Raw genomic sequence first — 16,226 nt, forward strand, 5'->3', positions numbered from 1 at the left:
AACATCAAACATTTAAAACTTCCCTAAACGCAATGATTCTACAGCCCTGGTGTAGCATAGTAGTTCATAGAATTGTAGAGTTGGAAGGATCATCTAGTCCAATCTTCTGCAATGCAGGATTTGTTTGCCCAACATGGCCATGACATTAAGAGTTTTATGCTCTACTGACTGAGCTATCTCAGCTTAATGGCCTGATGAGTGCAATTCTATACACGTCTACTCAGAAATAAATTCAGTTGTGGTTGGTGGGACTTACTCCCGGTCCTGAGTGGGTTTATACTTTATAAAATCACAGAGATTAACACTGCAATCCCACGCAGTACCTTGGAAGTAAGTCTCATACTAGGGCTTATTTTGGAGGAGGCATGTACATTCTGCAGTTCTATACACATGCTGAAGTTTTAAACACAGAGGAACTTATTTCTGAGTAAATAGGCATTGGACAATTCCAGGCTGTGCAAGGGCCAGTCCATCAATGTTTAACGAGCAGAGGCCTATTCATGCAAAATTGTATTGGGCTCTGGCACCTTCAATAGTTGTGTGGAAAGGGAGATTTTGGTAGCCTCTTCCTGCTAACTTCCCCATTATGCACAACTGTTAAAGGTGCCAGAGTCCTGCAATCTTTTGGATCTGGCTATTAGTTGAACAAATATTGCTGCTCTATAAAGACTCAGACATTATACTTTCCCTCCTAGGTGCTATTATTATTATTATTATTATTATTATTATTATTATTATTATTATTATTATTACAGTTTTCCTAGGTGCTGAATAGAGATGAATAGTCTTCCTTTTTTTAACATTGATTTTTGTTTACTACTTCGATGTACACTTCTTTATAAGCCACTAAGAGCTTTTATTTACCGTTCAGCAGCATACAGTTTTTAAAATGAATTTAACAAACAATTGCCCCAAGCTTTGGGAGCGTCTACTTTGAAAAATTAAATCTCTCCCATTTGCTTTCACAAAAGTTAAAACGCACCATATGGATTTTGGCGAAAATATGTCAAACAACAAAATGGGGAGGGAAGATGAGGCAACATTTAGCCCATCCTCAATAATTTTTAAACAATGGTTTTTAGATTTATCCCAACCATAGCTTCTCGATGTGCAAAGATTAAATGCACAGTCATCTGTAACTAAGCTGCTTTAGAATGATCTGTATCCTCAAATACAGGATACAAATAATCATAATAAATAATGTTAAATAAAGCAAGGCTGTATCAGATCTGGCATTAAACTGCAGTGTGAACCCAGGCAAAAGAATTCTGTGAGGGAGGGAGCCTATGTCCTATTCCAGTAGCTTTTCCTATCCTGTGTTAGACCCCTAGGTGGTGCAGGTGAGTTTCCACAGAAGGGAAACCCATTATTTTCGCAGTTTTCAGATCTATGAAACTCAAAGGAAAGCCACTCAGGGGAAAGTTGCGGGGAAGTCCTCTGAGACTGCAAAGTAAGTGTAGGACAAGCGAAGCACAGGGTACATGGTGGCTCTTTATGGACAGCAGTAGCTCTTGGAACACCCATGAGATATGGTCCACCTACCTGCCTTGCAGCATCTGATGGTGTGATGCCCATAGGCAACTGCAAAAAGCGCTTCAGTAGCTCGAAACTGGATATTGTCAGCGTTTTAGTGACAGACTGCTTGCTTGGCTGGATTTTGGCTTTGTTCTTTAATTCTGCGCAAGGTAAGATTTCTTTTTCATAAGAAATTTATGTTCGGGGAAGCTAGATACTCTTCGTGGCGGCGATCGGGATACAGCAATCAAAATACTGTTTTCAAAATACTTGTCATTTTTAATATTTCGCGAGAAGCTCCTCCGCTCATGGGATGTGCTGAAAGCCCTGGATTCCACATTTTTATCCCCCCACCCCCATATCTCTTCCAAACAACTATGTGCACATTCTCCATTGAGGATTCAAAGTGTGATGTTTCCTTGTGTTTCTTTGTAGTGCATGGAGCATATATCCAAGAAGTTCGGTTTTTGCTATATGGCTATTTGTAACAATGGGCAACAATAAGCTTTGATAGGTGGTTGAGTTTTTTTGGCATTTTAGAGTTTGTGCTTGGAGATTGCAGCTTCGTTACTTGAGTTGTACAGAATACCAGCAACATGTTTATAACTTATACGCTGACGGGAACAAAGAATATTACTGCAAGGCACCTCAGCACCCGCCGGGATGAGGTTGATTGAATGTGGGGAATTACATACCTGTAAATACAAGTTTGGGAGCATGTACGGTTTTGTTTCCAGGAGAAAGTTTTCTCAATATTGTAGAGCAACAGGGAACGCAAACGCTATAAAGAAAATGACTGCATTCTGCTAGATCTTTAAGCATGTTGTTTAGCATTTCTGACCAGCAGTGGAAAGGTACATGGAGACATCCGTGAGTTTCAGAGAATGCTGTTTTTACAGCCATACAGACTGAAACATTTAATGGATCTGTTCCTTGCATGACTAAACTGGATCTGCTCCTCAGCTGTCTTAAAATCTGCAATAATCTCTTGAAACAAAAGCTGATTTGCACTGTGCAAGAACGTAAGACATGTGCAGACCAACAGCCCATCTAATCATCCTTTGGCCAGCAGTGGTCACTACATTCCTGCAAATGGATAGGACAAGAACAGACAGCCATTTGCTCTCCATTTCTATCCGTTTCCTATATGGCATAGGGGCATCTTTAACATGAGGATCAAGGCCCGAAGGCACAGGACATACCTCCCTCCATTGGGTGGAACACAGTCTTTGCTCACCTAAGCATGCCCTGACCGCTTTGTTAGATACTGATATTCCTGTGTTTCACTCCCGCTCAGCTATATAAAATTAGCTTTTCTTGTTTTTCGTGGCAGTGTGATTCCACAAGGATCAACTCTTCAAACTGCCTTCTCAAAGGCATCAACTAATGTAATTTCCTGCTAAAAAGCAGGGTGGTCCCTGCCTCTGCTCCAATCTGCTGCCCCCATCAAGCTATGCAGAGAGAAGAGCACACCACGTGAAACGTCAGGTCAAGTGAATAGCTACTGACGCAAACTAGCCAGCCATGCCCTGAATGCACTAATTCAGGGGTCAGCAAACTTTTTCAGCAGGGGGCCAGTCCACTGTCCCTCAGACCTTGTGGGGGGGGCAGACTACATTTTTTGGGGGGAAATGAATGAATTCCTATGCCCCACAAATAACCCAGAGATGCATTTTAAATAAAAGGACATATTCTACTCATGTAAAAACATGCTGATTCTCGGACCATCCGCAGGCCAGATTTAGAAGGCCATTGGGCCAGATCCGGCCCCCGGGTCTTAGTTTGTTTACCCATTCACTAATCCCTCTGGTCAGTAACCAGTCTAATACAGCAGGCAGTTCCTTCCCCATCCCAGTGCAGTCAGATCCCGACCATTAAGAAAACCCTCGAGTCCTTACTAAGTCATCTAGTCAACATCTTGCCTTTGGGCCAATTAATTTTTCTTCCTTTTCAATTTTTCAATTTATTTTTTACAAATTAACATCAAATTTGTTGGTGTGACAGTATCTTACATACTCGCAAGGATGATGGGGAGCAACAATTTCACACATGGGGAATGAGCCCTTTCTAAATATTATGGGCTGGATTTTTTCTTCAGTGTTCTCCCGTGCTAATAATTTGATATTTCAGTTCCTGCAGTATACGATACATATTGCAGGGACTAAAATATGAATTATATATGCCCTTAAATTCTCTTCTCAACCGTTGGATGCTGTGTGCACCCACTGTTGCTGCTGCTAAAACTATCCCAATATTTTATTACCATGCTATGTTTTATTGCTGCTATTATGCATGGCAATAAAACAAAATATGTATCTCTGTCAACATCTATGCAGTTTTTTCTTCCCTCCTTACTTTCATAAGCTGGAGGAGTCTAACTTTCTAGTCTCTCAGTGCAGGCGTGCCAATTCTATGGGGCTGAGGCGTCTACAGCCCCCCCCCCCCAATGTCTGTTTGGACGAGGCTCAGCCCCCTCCTATCTTGGGGGGGCAGAGAAGGCCTGGCGGGATGTTGCCCTGGGTTGCACAGTGTCAGGAGAGATGCGCAGAACAGTGCGGCCTGGCACACAAATGTTATATTGGGAAGATGCCTGGTCGGCACTCTCCTGATGCAAGTCGTCATGCATGTGACATGCGTGACATCATATGCACGAGATGTGCATCGCACGCGTGATGTCAGCCCCCCCCCCCCCAAAGTTAGCTGCAACTCGGCACCTATGCCTCAGTGTGTGCCACTCTAGTTATTATTAGTTATTGTACTGTGCCAATGAATACGTGGAAGTAAAGTCTTGGATTCTGTAAATTGTGTACTGCTAATTTATACAGGGGCATTGTGTACCGTATTTTTCCCCATGTACAGTACAACCCCATGTACAAGATGCCCCCTACTATTACGGGGGACCCTGATTTAAGAAAATGGGGGGGGGAGATGTATCTGTGTATAAGACGAACCCCGATTTTGAACACTATTTTAGAGTAAAAAAAACCATAGTTTTATACAAGGAAATGTACGGTACTTCTGAGTTTCTGATGCTTTGATTCTGGGATATGCTTTGAGCAATATGTTATGAGGCTCACTGCTGAAAATTTATTGAGCAAGGGCCATAGGACTGGGCATAACAAGAGCCCCGTGGGGTGTTTCCTGCTGATAGGGGCAGAACTGAGCAGAGTCAGTGAAACTGTACAAGAGCCAAATGAATGCAAAATAATGAAAAAGAAAAAGTAGCAATTGGCTCAGGTGGGCAAAAGGAAGTCAGCTAAATGACTCAGATCAGAAGTATTTAATTTAATCTTCCTTGGCTGAGGAATTCTGAAATATTTCATTTAAGAAAGCCACCAAGGAGAAAATAATTATTAAATGTTAATGTTTGTAATTATTCCCCCAAGACATCTTTTTTTTTCATTCTTGAATACACAGGCAGAAAAAAAGGAAAAACCTAAGCAAAGGAAATAAATTGCCCCTGGCAGCAGCTTTCCTGGCTTCAAACAACATTCCCTGTGCCAAAGTTTGACCTTGCTTAAATTGACACAAATCTGGAGTTATATACTGCTCTTTGATTTCTAGTGAAATCATTAGGAATAGTGATCTATGCAGGAAGCCACAATGGCCCAGAGTCTATGTATCTCACATGGGACCACAGCAAAATGCATGCATTCGTAACCATCACACATGCCATTTGCGCATGCCATGCAGAAGTGCAAATAATATGCAGCCCAAACCTGTGCATATCTTTCTCAGAAGTAATTAATGCAGTGCTCAAAGGAACTTGCCCCCTAGTAAGTGGGCACAGAATTGCAGCTTTAGACCACCAGTTAATTAAACACTGCTACTTATAACTGTGAAATAAATGTGAAGGCAAATATACTGAGTGCAGGAGGGCAGAGGTGATGTTAATAGCACTGCTGAAACATTGTGTTTAGAATTATGCCCACTTTGACAAAAATACATTAAAAATAATTGGAAAGCGTTCAAGAGAAGAGTTATGAGAATTTTTAAGGATTGAAAAACAAGCCTAGCAGCTAGCAACTTAACATGATCAAGCTATTTATCATATCAAAAAGAGGTTGAGAAGGTGAGTTTTCCACAGGGTATAAATACTTTAACGAGGAGAAAGTATTTCATAATGAAATGCTCTCTAACCTAGAAGAGGAAGATAAAATATTAAGAAATGCACAAAGTTCAAATTCATTCAAAATAGGCAGGAAATAAATTTCTAATGCTGAGAAATAGACCACTAAGAAATATTGCTAGGGAAGTGCAGTTTTGCACCAGCCGTTCTGTAAAACAAGCCAAATTGTATTTTAGAATATGGTTTGACCCAATGCATGTTATTAAATGCTGCATTTTTAAGGAAATTAAGGTTGCTATCCTATTCTATACTCCATTTCCTGGGCTTAAGGCATCTTTTATTCAGTTGGGCTTACTTTTGAGTAGACATGCAGGATTGCCCTGTAAATTATGTTTAATGGTTTCAGCCAGAATCCCATAAGTTAAAAATCATAAAAAATGGACTTTGTTCTGCTTCAGTCACGCTCTATCTATGCCAATTCCAAGTATAACTTAATGGTCTGGTTGGGATGTTTATGCCGAGATTAAGACTATGGAGGAAGCCTTTGTGCCAATACAAGCTCTTTGTCTGCATGGGGGGAACCGCAAATGCATGGTAGCACTAATGTCAAGAATAAAGACTTGAAATGTGCTTCCAAGTGAGTCTTCTACAATGCAGTGAAATGTCAACTTAGACTCCTGCTGACCTGCTTCCTGAGCTTGGAGGCCTACAGTCTCCTTGACTGGTTGTGGGGCAGATAGTCCCACAGCAAATATGCTATTGCTGTCAGGCTCAGAGCATGTATGATGCTAGGCATCACAGCAGGAAGGTATCTAAACAGACCCTGAGGCACTCACACCAGCCCTGAAGCTTTCCCTTTCCACTTTAAGGCAATTCTCCTACCTATTTCATGTGTTGCAGGACATATATGTACTCACAAGCATTCTCTGCAGGGATGGTTTTGGGACAGGAGAGAGCAGCAGATCAAATCAAGCTATAGGTGTGGCCAATGGACCCCCAGTTGGCCATGCCCGATTTCGACAAAAAGAAAAATACGAAAAATGAGCCACTGGTGTGTGTTTTTGGATGTTTGCCCCCGGTGGTAGCTGCTGCCCATCAGGACTGATGGGGTGGAAGGCCAGGAAGCCAAGAATAGGTGGAGTCAGAGCCAATGGCAGGCAGAACCAACTAATTCTAGTTTTGCTTCCATCCTCCTCGCTATATAACATGAAATCCTGAGACTAAGGAGGAGAAAGCTGACAGGCAGTGCCATCGCTTGGACAGATGGGGACCGGCAGAGAGTAGAATAGGGTTAGTAGGGCAGCCTCACATTCACCCAAATGAACCAGCTTTCTACCCCATCTAGCTTTCCTCCAGGTCTAAAGCTTTTAGGCCCAATATACCTTGGCCAGCTTGTAAGCAGGGTACCCATTTGAAATGATACAGGGAGCCACAAGTCTGAAGCATCATGAACAGAAAGATAAAGGATAAAAGTTACTTCTGATGTGGTGGGTGTTGTTGTTGTTGTTGTTGTTAACATCAGTAAAGTGGGCATGGACCTTTTCGGTTTCCCTCATTTTTTGTTAGAACTGAATCTACACTGGGGTTTTTTGTTTTTTTATTCGTGGTAGCTCTTTATCATCAATCTTTCATGCCTGCTCTTTCACATCTGCTGCTACTTAGGAATAGGAAACTTGCCTCATTTATCATTCTGTAAAGCTGATTGTATAACACCAAAACCAACTGCAGAGCTATGGCCTACTTTCAGCCTGAATGCCAGAGCTCCAGGGGTATGCAGCATAGAGTAGGTTTCACTCATCTGCAGTTTGCAGAAGCCCTTCCTTTTACAAAACACACAGGATAAGATTCCAACACACCATCTACTTCTGCTGTGGGGCATCTCCTTTATCTTCTGCCCCAAGCACTGGGGGATTGGAGGAGCCTCTAGAGACAATCTCGGTGATTCACAGAGAGAGCAAAGAAAACAAGCATCCCGTTATGCAAAGTAGATATCTGGGTTGATTTTTTAAGATGTATGTACACATGTGTATCTTCTTTCTGGAACAGGAACCGTTCATACATGTAGATTGGGTATAACTAAGTGATGAATTGCAGGTGCGAAGGAAAGATTTGCGCACCGCACTCATAATTTTCATTTGGCATCAGCTCACCTCAAAAACAACATGCCTTTCAATGAGACAGCCCACACGTTTGACTAAAAGTCATCAAGAGATGAGTAATCAAGGAACAAGCAATCAAGTTCACATGCAGAATGCTCACAGATACATTAGAAAGGTGGGGTAGAAATGCTTTGACCCATAAGTATTCAATAGCTTAAAGACTTGAGTGTTTTCTTTTTAACCTGGGATGTCATTTTAAAATAAAGTTAAAGTAAAGGCAACGGGGGGAAAGGAAGAGCACACTTCAAAACACCACAGGATCACTAATTAAGGGGGAAAGGAAACTCATGGATTACAAGCCTTAGTCAGTGTATCGCAGATAGGCCTGTGGGCCAATTAGAGTCAAACTGCCTACCGAGATGCTTCTGAGTCATGAGATAACACTGTCATAGTGCGATTTCCAAAACATACAGATGTGAAGCAAACTGTATGTTTACCATAACCTTTTCGCTAAAGGGCCTGAGGCAGATAGAGTGATGGTTAATAGCTTCACAGGAGCCTTCTGGCTGCAATTCTCCAAACACGTTTTCTGAAATAGTGCCATTGATCCTGGAGAAAAACCCACCAGCCACGAACAACAGCTTGCTAGGGTTTGGAGGGAGCTTCTGCTTTTGACGCCTGCCTGGGACTGCAAACGGCACAAGCTGGTGGTGGTGTCCTGCCAGGTGCTTTTGAAGCGATTTGCAAGATAACACACAAGAGTAATTAGTATTTGACAGTTGACATCTTACGAGGTTTCACATTTGAAGCATGCCAGTGAACGGTGCCAACAAGTCTAAAACATTCAAATCTGAAGGTTCAAAATGCAAATGTGAGTTATGTTTTTGAAATCTCGTGCAAAAATCTGATGGGCAAAGTTGCGTGAAACCTCAGGTATTTGTTTCAGTTTTATTGTGGACCAAGCTTGCCATGGAATTCTATGGACTTTATTCTTAACTAATTAACAGCAGACAGATGTTGTGCTATCTTATCTCTGGATGGAAAATAAGATGGCAGATGGAACAATTTTCAGGCTCAATTTAAAGTGTTGCTATCATAAAAGGTAAAGGGTAAAGGGACCCCTGACCATTAGGTCCAGTCGTGGCTGACTCTGAGGTTGCGGCGCTCATCTTGCTTTATTGGCCGAGGGAGCCGGCGTACAGCTTCCGGGTCATGTGGCCAGCATGACTAAGCTGCTTCTGGCGAACCAGAGCAGCGCACAGAAACGCCGTTTACCTTCCCGCCAGAGCGGTACCTATTTATCTACTTGCACTTTGACATGCTTTCGAACTGCTAGGTTGGCAGGAGCAGGGACCAAGCAATGGGAGCTCACCCCGTCGCGGGGATTCGAACCATTGACCTTCTGATCGGCAAGTCCTAGGCTCTGTGGTTTAACCCACAGCTCCACCCGTGTCCCGCGTTGCTATCATAGCCCTTGACTATTTGGGAAATTTATTGGAAGGGTTCTTTACACATGCATGGACATTTCTAGGTGTCCAGAAGCTAGAAAAGAAATTTATTATCTCTCTTAAAACAAGAGTAGAATGGGAACAGAACTTAAATTGGTCTAGGTCACAGCCACACCATATACCTGAAGCAGATATAACTTCTTCCCAAGAATCCTGGGAACTATAGTTTATCTCTTGCAGATTTACAATTCCCAGCACCCTTAACAACATACAGTTCTGGTGCTTCTTTGTGGGAAGCAATGTGCGTTTAATGAATGGTGTGGGTGTGACCCTATTCTCTGATCTGCCACTAAGAAATATCAGGGTATCAAGGACGTGGTCTTCTCCACAGTGGTCCCACGTCAGTGGAACTCCCCCAAAAACATTGCTTGGCCACCCTCTCATGGTGTTTAAATTTATCCTGAAATTACTACTTTTTTCCAGCTTTCACTGCATTATTTACAAAATAAGAAATTGGGATTGCCATATTAAGCTAAATATATATCAAAACTAGCCATTAAGCAACATCAACTTAAAACATGGTGACAACATTTTAATCTGATGTTATATGCTTATATTGCTTTTGGATTAAACCATTAATACAATACATATAAAAACAATTCATACGACGACATCTGAAAAGTAGTGACTATGGATTGTTTTATAAATTGTTTTGACATGTATTGTATTAACGTTTTAATCCTGATTTCTTATATTGTAAACTGTGTTGTGAGGGTTTGGCTCCCAAACAGCAGGATGAAAATGACTTAATGAAAACACTAAATAAACAGGATGGCTGCTCACATCTGTTGCCTGTGAAAACACATCTGATAGGCTTTCTTTACTACTCATGTTATATAATTCTATACATAACAGAAGTGTTGTTCCATGCAAATACTGCTACTAATTGCCCATGGTATATTATCCTTATTAACTCTAGAAAGAGTTAATAATACAGTGGGATTTCAAGAATGTTACAGCTACTGTGAAAAATAATATACATGAATATCTAATCCTAGATTAGGGCTGCCATACGTCCAGAATTTCCTGGACATAGCTGGGATTCACCTGTCAAAACTGGCATTCGGGCAGAATTTCCGCTAACCTATATAAAAAAATAGCTAACAACAACTTTGCCAGAACAAAGAACAAAAAACCCCAACAACACTCAACAACTTTTGTGTCCGGATTTTCACTTTTTCAAATATGGCAATCCTATCCTAGATACTGTAGTAATAATCCCTTCCTTTGAAATAAATTGTTGGCATCCATCTGTCTCAAAAGGCAATGGAATTCACCTCCAAGGGTGAAATCAAACTTCTGCAATAGCAGCACCAAAGTGATCTCCTGGGGTGCAAGCCAAAGCAGTGTGCACCCTGAGTTGCCCAGATGACAAGACCCACCCCCTTTTGTCTTGCTGAAGTGGTCCAAAGGAAAGGAGAGCAATACATTTGGCACCAGCTTGGTTGCAAGAACTTGCTGGAAGGTTTCGTACAAGGCACCACCCAACCATCTTAGGGACTCCACTCTGCATTTGTGTAGGGTTTACTCCTTAGCCTGTTCTTCTCCATAATCTATCCCACAAGGCAACAGAGAGTTAGGATCAGAGTTTTCCCTCTAGATGGGCTACCTTCCAGGGTGATGAACCCAATCAGACCCTCTCTTCCCTCTACAGCACGTGCAGAAACTGCCTTCTTGAACAACGGACCCTCTAGTGGTCCCATCTGCTCAATCAGCTGGAGCCTGTCTTTGCATGCAGGGGAGGTCCCTAAGTAACCAAGGGTTTGAGCCCCATTGGCTACCGTCATCTGGTTTAGCCGCTCATACATTTCCTGGGGTGTGGCTGCTGTCACATGCTGACAGCTTCTAGGAGCCACAGGTGAGACCTGAGTGTGGGTGGGGGGGAACCAAAAGTGGACAAACTACCCTAGAAGGAGAACGATGTGTCCCCCCAAAGGTACTACCCTCCCCTAACACCCCACACACCCAAAAAAGGAAGGAGTTAATCATACAGTGGGATTTCAAGAGTGTTATAACTACTGCGAAATTTTGTAATATGCATGAATATCTAATCCTATATGGTAATAATCTTTGCCCTTGAAATAAATAGGATCTGTGTTTTCATAGAATTGCACGAGATTGTATTTTGTTGTGTCTTGTGGCTTTGCACCACCACTTGGCTGCAACATTTGGCATTTAGATACAAACTACAATCTTTGGGTTACACTGTGGAAAAGAAACATAAGCATCAAGCTAGCTAATAATCATGGCTGTCCTCTGTTGAGTCTATTGGAGGAGACAGTACTTTTTAAAACCATCCCAGATCCCTGTCCCATTTTGGCATAGATTCCAGACATCTAATCTTTTATACATGTCCAGTGTCCTGGCAACTCTCAGGAGATTTCCCTCCCCCCATGCTTGCTGGTTTTGATTTATGATGCTTTCCTAGAATAATCCTGTCAATCACCACCATTTGAGTTCCCCTCTCTCCTGCGAGATGATAAACAGATTTATACTTTCCCCCAGCTGCCTTGAAATTATTAGATCATGTTATATATGCAGAAACCTTTTTATAAGACTTCCAGTTAGTGGATAATGCCCCTTTTGGATGACCTGGACTGCCATCCTATGGCCGCTGGAATGATAATGATAGTGCAGATTAGGCTACAGACTGAAAATTACCATCCTGGGGCCTCGTTCTGGAGGGTAATACAAAAAGGGTTGAATCCAATGAAGTTGCCCTGTTAGCATAAGGACTTCGACTCGTACAACAGAACTTCCTCTTCCTTTCTGCTCCCCGAACTTCTGTGGAGAAACCTCAGAACAGGCATGGGAGGCAGCAGGGGAGAGCAGAACCTGGGTGACCCAAATTGTTTCCTTCCACACATATACAGTGGTACCTCGGGTTACAGACAGCTTCAGGTTACAGACTCCGCTAACCCAGAAATAGTACCTCAGGTTAAGAACTTTGCTTCAGGATGAGAACAGAAATCACACGGCAGTAGTAGGAGGCCCCATTAGCTAAAGTGGTACCTCAGGTTAAGAACAGTTTCAGGTTAAGAATGGACCTCCAGAACGAATTAAGTTCTTAACCCGAGGTACCACTGTACCCATTTATGAGAATTTAGCTGATCCTTAGCATTCTAAGGATTGACTCATATTTCTGTGACTGGGGTAAGTGCCTTAAAAGTTCTTCCAAATACAAACTGTAAATGAGCAAGTAGTATATATATATATATGCACCAAAATATTGCGATGTGGAATGCATTTGCTCAGTGTTCCATTCAGTCCCCCTGCCCATGAGTTTTTCCATTCTCTCCCACCTCAGCTGTCAGTCAGCATTCTGTGCCTACTGAGCATGCTCAGGACACATCAGCCTGGTTTTATTGGTCCCCTTAGGCTGTTGCCTTTCTGCAAACCTCAGGGATTTCCCAAGCATGCTGGTCCCTCCCTCTTGTGAGTGGGTGGCACAGTTTTGGCTACATAAGAACTGGCACTCAAGGGAACCGCGGCCGCTATCATCGATGATGATGATGGTTATTGTGTCCTTCCAAAATAAGCACTGCCATACTTTCGTATGTATTCGTGTTGCTATTTTTATCCTGTTTTCACAACATATAATGCAATGCGGGTGTTTCTCTCTCAAACAAATATTTTTCTTGGCTTATCTAGTGAGGGTTAAAAAGACAGCTGTTAAGATGAAAAGCAATATATTTGAGTTGACAGGCTCTTAGATGTGTTGATCGTCATGCGCTGTTTGATTCTTATCTTATTCATTCTGGAACATGATTTAAATATTGGAGACCTCAAGGCTCAGAAACAAACCAGCTGCAAGCTAGGCAACTGCTGAAGAACATCATGACCTAGTATTCAGTGCTGGTTGGAGGATTAGAGTTGTACATCTGGAAACGCTGGGGCCTAGAGAAGCCTTTGCACTTCCATAAATAGTTGGACTACAACTCCCATCATCCAAGACCATGCTGCGTGGAGCTAACGGGAGCTAACATCATCATCCGGGTCTCAGAATCCCCATACATGATCTCAAGGGCCTCTGCTCATTATGAATGAGAATGTCCATTAATTCATTGTGCCCTGGTAACAACGCTGTTGTCATCTATCCTAATGTAGCTATAAGAGAAACAGAAGATCCAATACACGTCTCTCATGCGCCTGAAGAAACAAGTGGCCAAAGCACTTTATGAGATTATAAGCATTTTGTAGAGGCAAATGGAATTCACATGATGGCGGGAGGGACGGAGATAATTATATTGAAATTACCTGAGTCTGTGACACTCAGAAGTAGGACTAGTAGGATGGACAATAGATAGTTGTTGCAGCTCTCACCTCACAAAAGTCCCCACACCAACCCCCTTTATTAAAAGAGCTCTAGTTATACAAATAATATGTAGGGTTTAACTTTTTCTTATAAAAAGTGTATGGCAGTGTAGGAGGGTGGTGAGCAGGAACACATGGATCCATGACCTGCAGAAGTAGCTGTCAGCTAATTTCCACAGCCCTAAAAGAAAGCATGTGTGAACACACTGACAATGGTGGTGCCCAACACGGAGGCTTGTTTTTGCATTTTAAAGACACAAATAGTGTTTATTTGTGCAATCTTATACATGCCTATTCAATGGGACTTACTCTCCAGGTAAGAGTATGTATGATCATAGCCTTGCTGTAACGTTCAGGTGCAAACCAGATGTGAGGTGCAGAACCTTGATGGGTCTCCTGATGTGTTGTTGTTGTTGTTGTTAAAAGCAGCTGTGTGAAGGATCCAGTTTGGATCAAGACCACAACACTGGATTCAAAGACGAAGAGTCAAACTAGGTGTGAAGCCATTCCTGCCTTTCCCCCATTGAGCTACAGTAATAAGAGCTTCAGGGGGAAAGCTACTGTGAGAATCTCTTCTCTGCTGTTCTTGTTGTTGTGTAAATAGTCATTAACAGAGGGTTCATTATGCATATGCTATGCATATTTCCTCAGAAGTACGTCCCACTATGTTTGATAGGGCTTGTTCCCAGGTAAGTGTTGATAGGCTGCCTAAACCCATTAACCTGGGAGTGGACCCCACTGAGGTAAAGTTGGGCTCAAAGGGATTTACTTTTGAGCAGATATGATTAGAGTCCTTATACTCCCCGATGGACTCTAAGGATAATTTACCAACACAATGGACTACAGCAGGGGTGGGGAACCTGGACTTCAACTCCCATCATTCCTGACCATTAGCCATGCTGGCTGGGGTTGATGGGAGCTGAAGTCTCTCAACATGTGGAGGAGCACAGATCTCCCATCTCTGGACTGAAGGTTTCACATAACGTAAAGCTGCATCCCATAGCTTTTATCTTTGCTACTCGGGATTTCGTTCCCTATCACCGTGGAGGGGAGCCAAAGGAACGACACTTCTCAAATGAAGAGAGTGTCATTTTGGTTGTAACTGAAATGGAACTAGCTCATTATTCTTTTGTTGTTGATGCTGCCGTTGTTGTTGAAGGATACCTGACTGAAACGCCTAACGATATTTTTGCCCTTCAGGTCATGTTAGCGGAAACTTTGGAGATTAGGTTTTCGGGGTAAAAAACAAAAAAAACCTTCGTTTTATGAAACAAGATTAAAGCGAAGCAATTAAAGGATAAGGCTCAGATTTAATTTTCTCCCTAAAATGTAATTTTTCATGCAGTGACAACCTCAAACCCTTTTCAAGTTTTATAGCTATTTCACATTTGGCACAAAGAACAGGAAACCATCTGTAGCAGACCAAGATCATCGCAAGGCTATTCACAGATATGGGGAGGGGAAGACCGAGATGAAAAGCAATGAAACGTTAACTTGAAATGAAAGCTTTGAAGGTGTGCAGAGGATGCTGGTTTCTGCCTTGATCTCTGCAAACAAACAAAACCCTGAAACAATGAATAATTACTACTATTCTTAGAATAAAAAGTTGAGTATCGTAGGACAAGAAACAAGCCAAAGTACAAGGACTGGAGTACATTCATAGTTTTGCAGCTCAAATCCATGTGTTTACTAGAAAGAAAGCCCAGTGAATTCTATGGAGCTCCTGAGTAATTAGGTTTCTCTGTTCTCCTGAGGTCTCCCCTCTCCCACTTGATCCTGTTCTGGGGGGTCTATAGTGTCAATGATAATTGTGCCACAGATTTAAACTATGTGTTTTATTATCTTCAAACACAACAAGTTACATGCAGATGAACAATTTAACAAATTTAACAATTTAAATAAACGTTTCAAATTATTAAAACCTATTGAACAGGAGATCCATTGTAAAACTACTTTTTGTTTCTCTCTCACCTTTTCAAGTTCTACTTTTGCTGAGGCTCCCTAACAATGGCCTGGTAGGATGTAACACTAAGCCATAGCTTCGCACTGTTGGAGCAAGCGCCCTTAAGACTTGGTGATCGACCATTCCCCCTGCCCACATCATCATCATCATCATCATCATCATCATCATCATTATTATTATTATTATTATTATTATTAAAATTTGTATACCTCCCTATGCCTGCCAAAGGAGGATACTGGAAGAATCTACTTCTAGATTTAAACTAACCATGGTTTGTTATTATGCTTGATAAGGAGAAAGAAACTGTGCTTAAACTATGTTTTATTGAAACAAGCCAGGATCAAACTGTGGTTTCTGATCCTGGTTTATTTAAATAATAAAAAAGACATTCCAAAAACCCATATTTTAACCTAACCTCAATGCCTGGTGGAAGCAGTGGAGCTTTTCCTCAAGAAAGTTTACATCATTTATGTTTTTTAAAAAAATAAGGGGACAATTAAGGGAGCTCTCAGATGGCCTGTTTGCTAAACATTCATCCTAATTTGTTTGCAAAGAGTTTAGGGGATGTTGGCTATTTAATGGACTCTTACTTATTTGCTGGGAGATTAGATGAAGTTGCATCACAGCAAATGTTATCCCACTCTTCCCAGTGCATTTCCCTGCCTCTTTTCTAATTGGAAAAGTCCACTCTTTCGTTGTACAAGATCTCCCAGTTATCTATATTTGCTGGTATGTGATTGAATCCCACATGAGAATAG

The 16,226-nt window shown here is 41.9% G+C and overlaps 1 protein-coding gene across 1 annotated transcript in view; it reads left to right on the forward strand.

Annotated features, from left to right (window-relative positions):
- The first annotated feature begins 1,390 nt into the window (after positions 1-1,390).
- The window catches only part of EDAR (ectodysplasin A receptor), an 81,582-nt gene continuing 66,746 nt past the window's right edge, over positions 1,391-16,226 (forward strand). The window contains exon 1 of the mRNA XM_083735618.1: positions 1,391-1,685. The gene's annotated coding sequence lies outside the window, so the exon portion shown is untranslated. The remainder of the gene's footprint in view (positions 1,686-16,226) is intronic.

Source organism: Podarcis gaigeae (genome assembly GCF_964106915.1).
Source record: "Podarcis gaigeae genome assembly, chromosome: 4".
In the NCBI taxonomy this organism is placed as follows: domain Eukaryota; kingdom Metazoa; phylum Chordata; class Lepidosauria; order Squamata; family Lacertidae; genus Podarcis; species Podarcis gaigeae.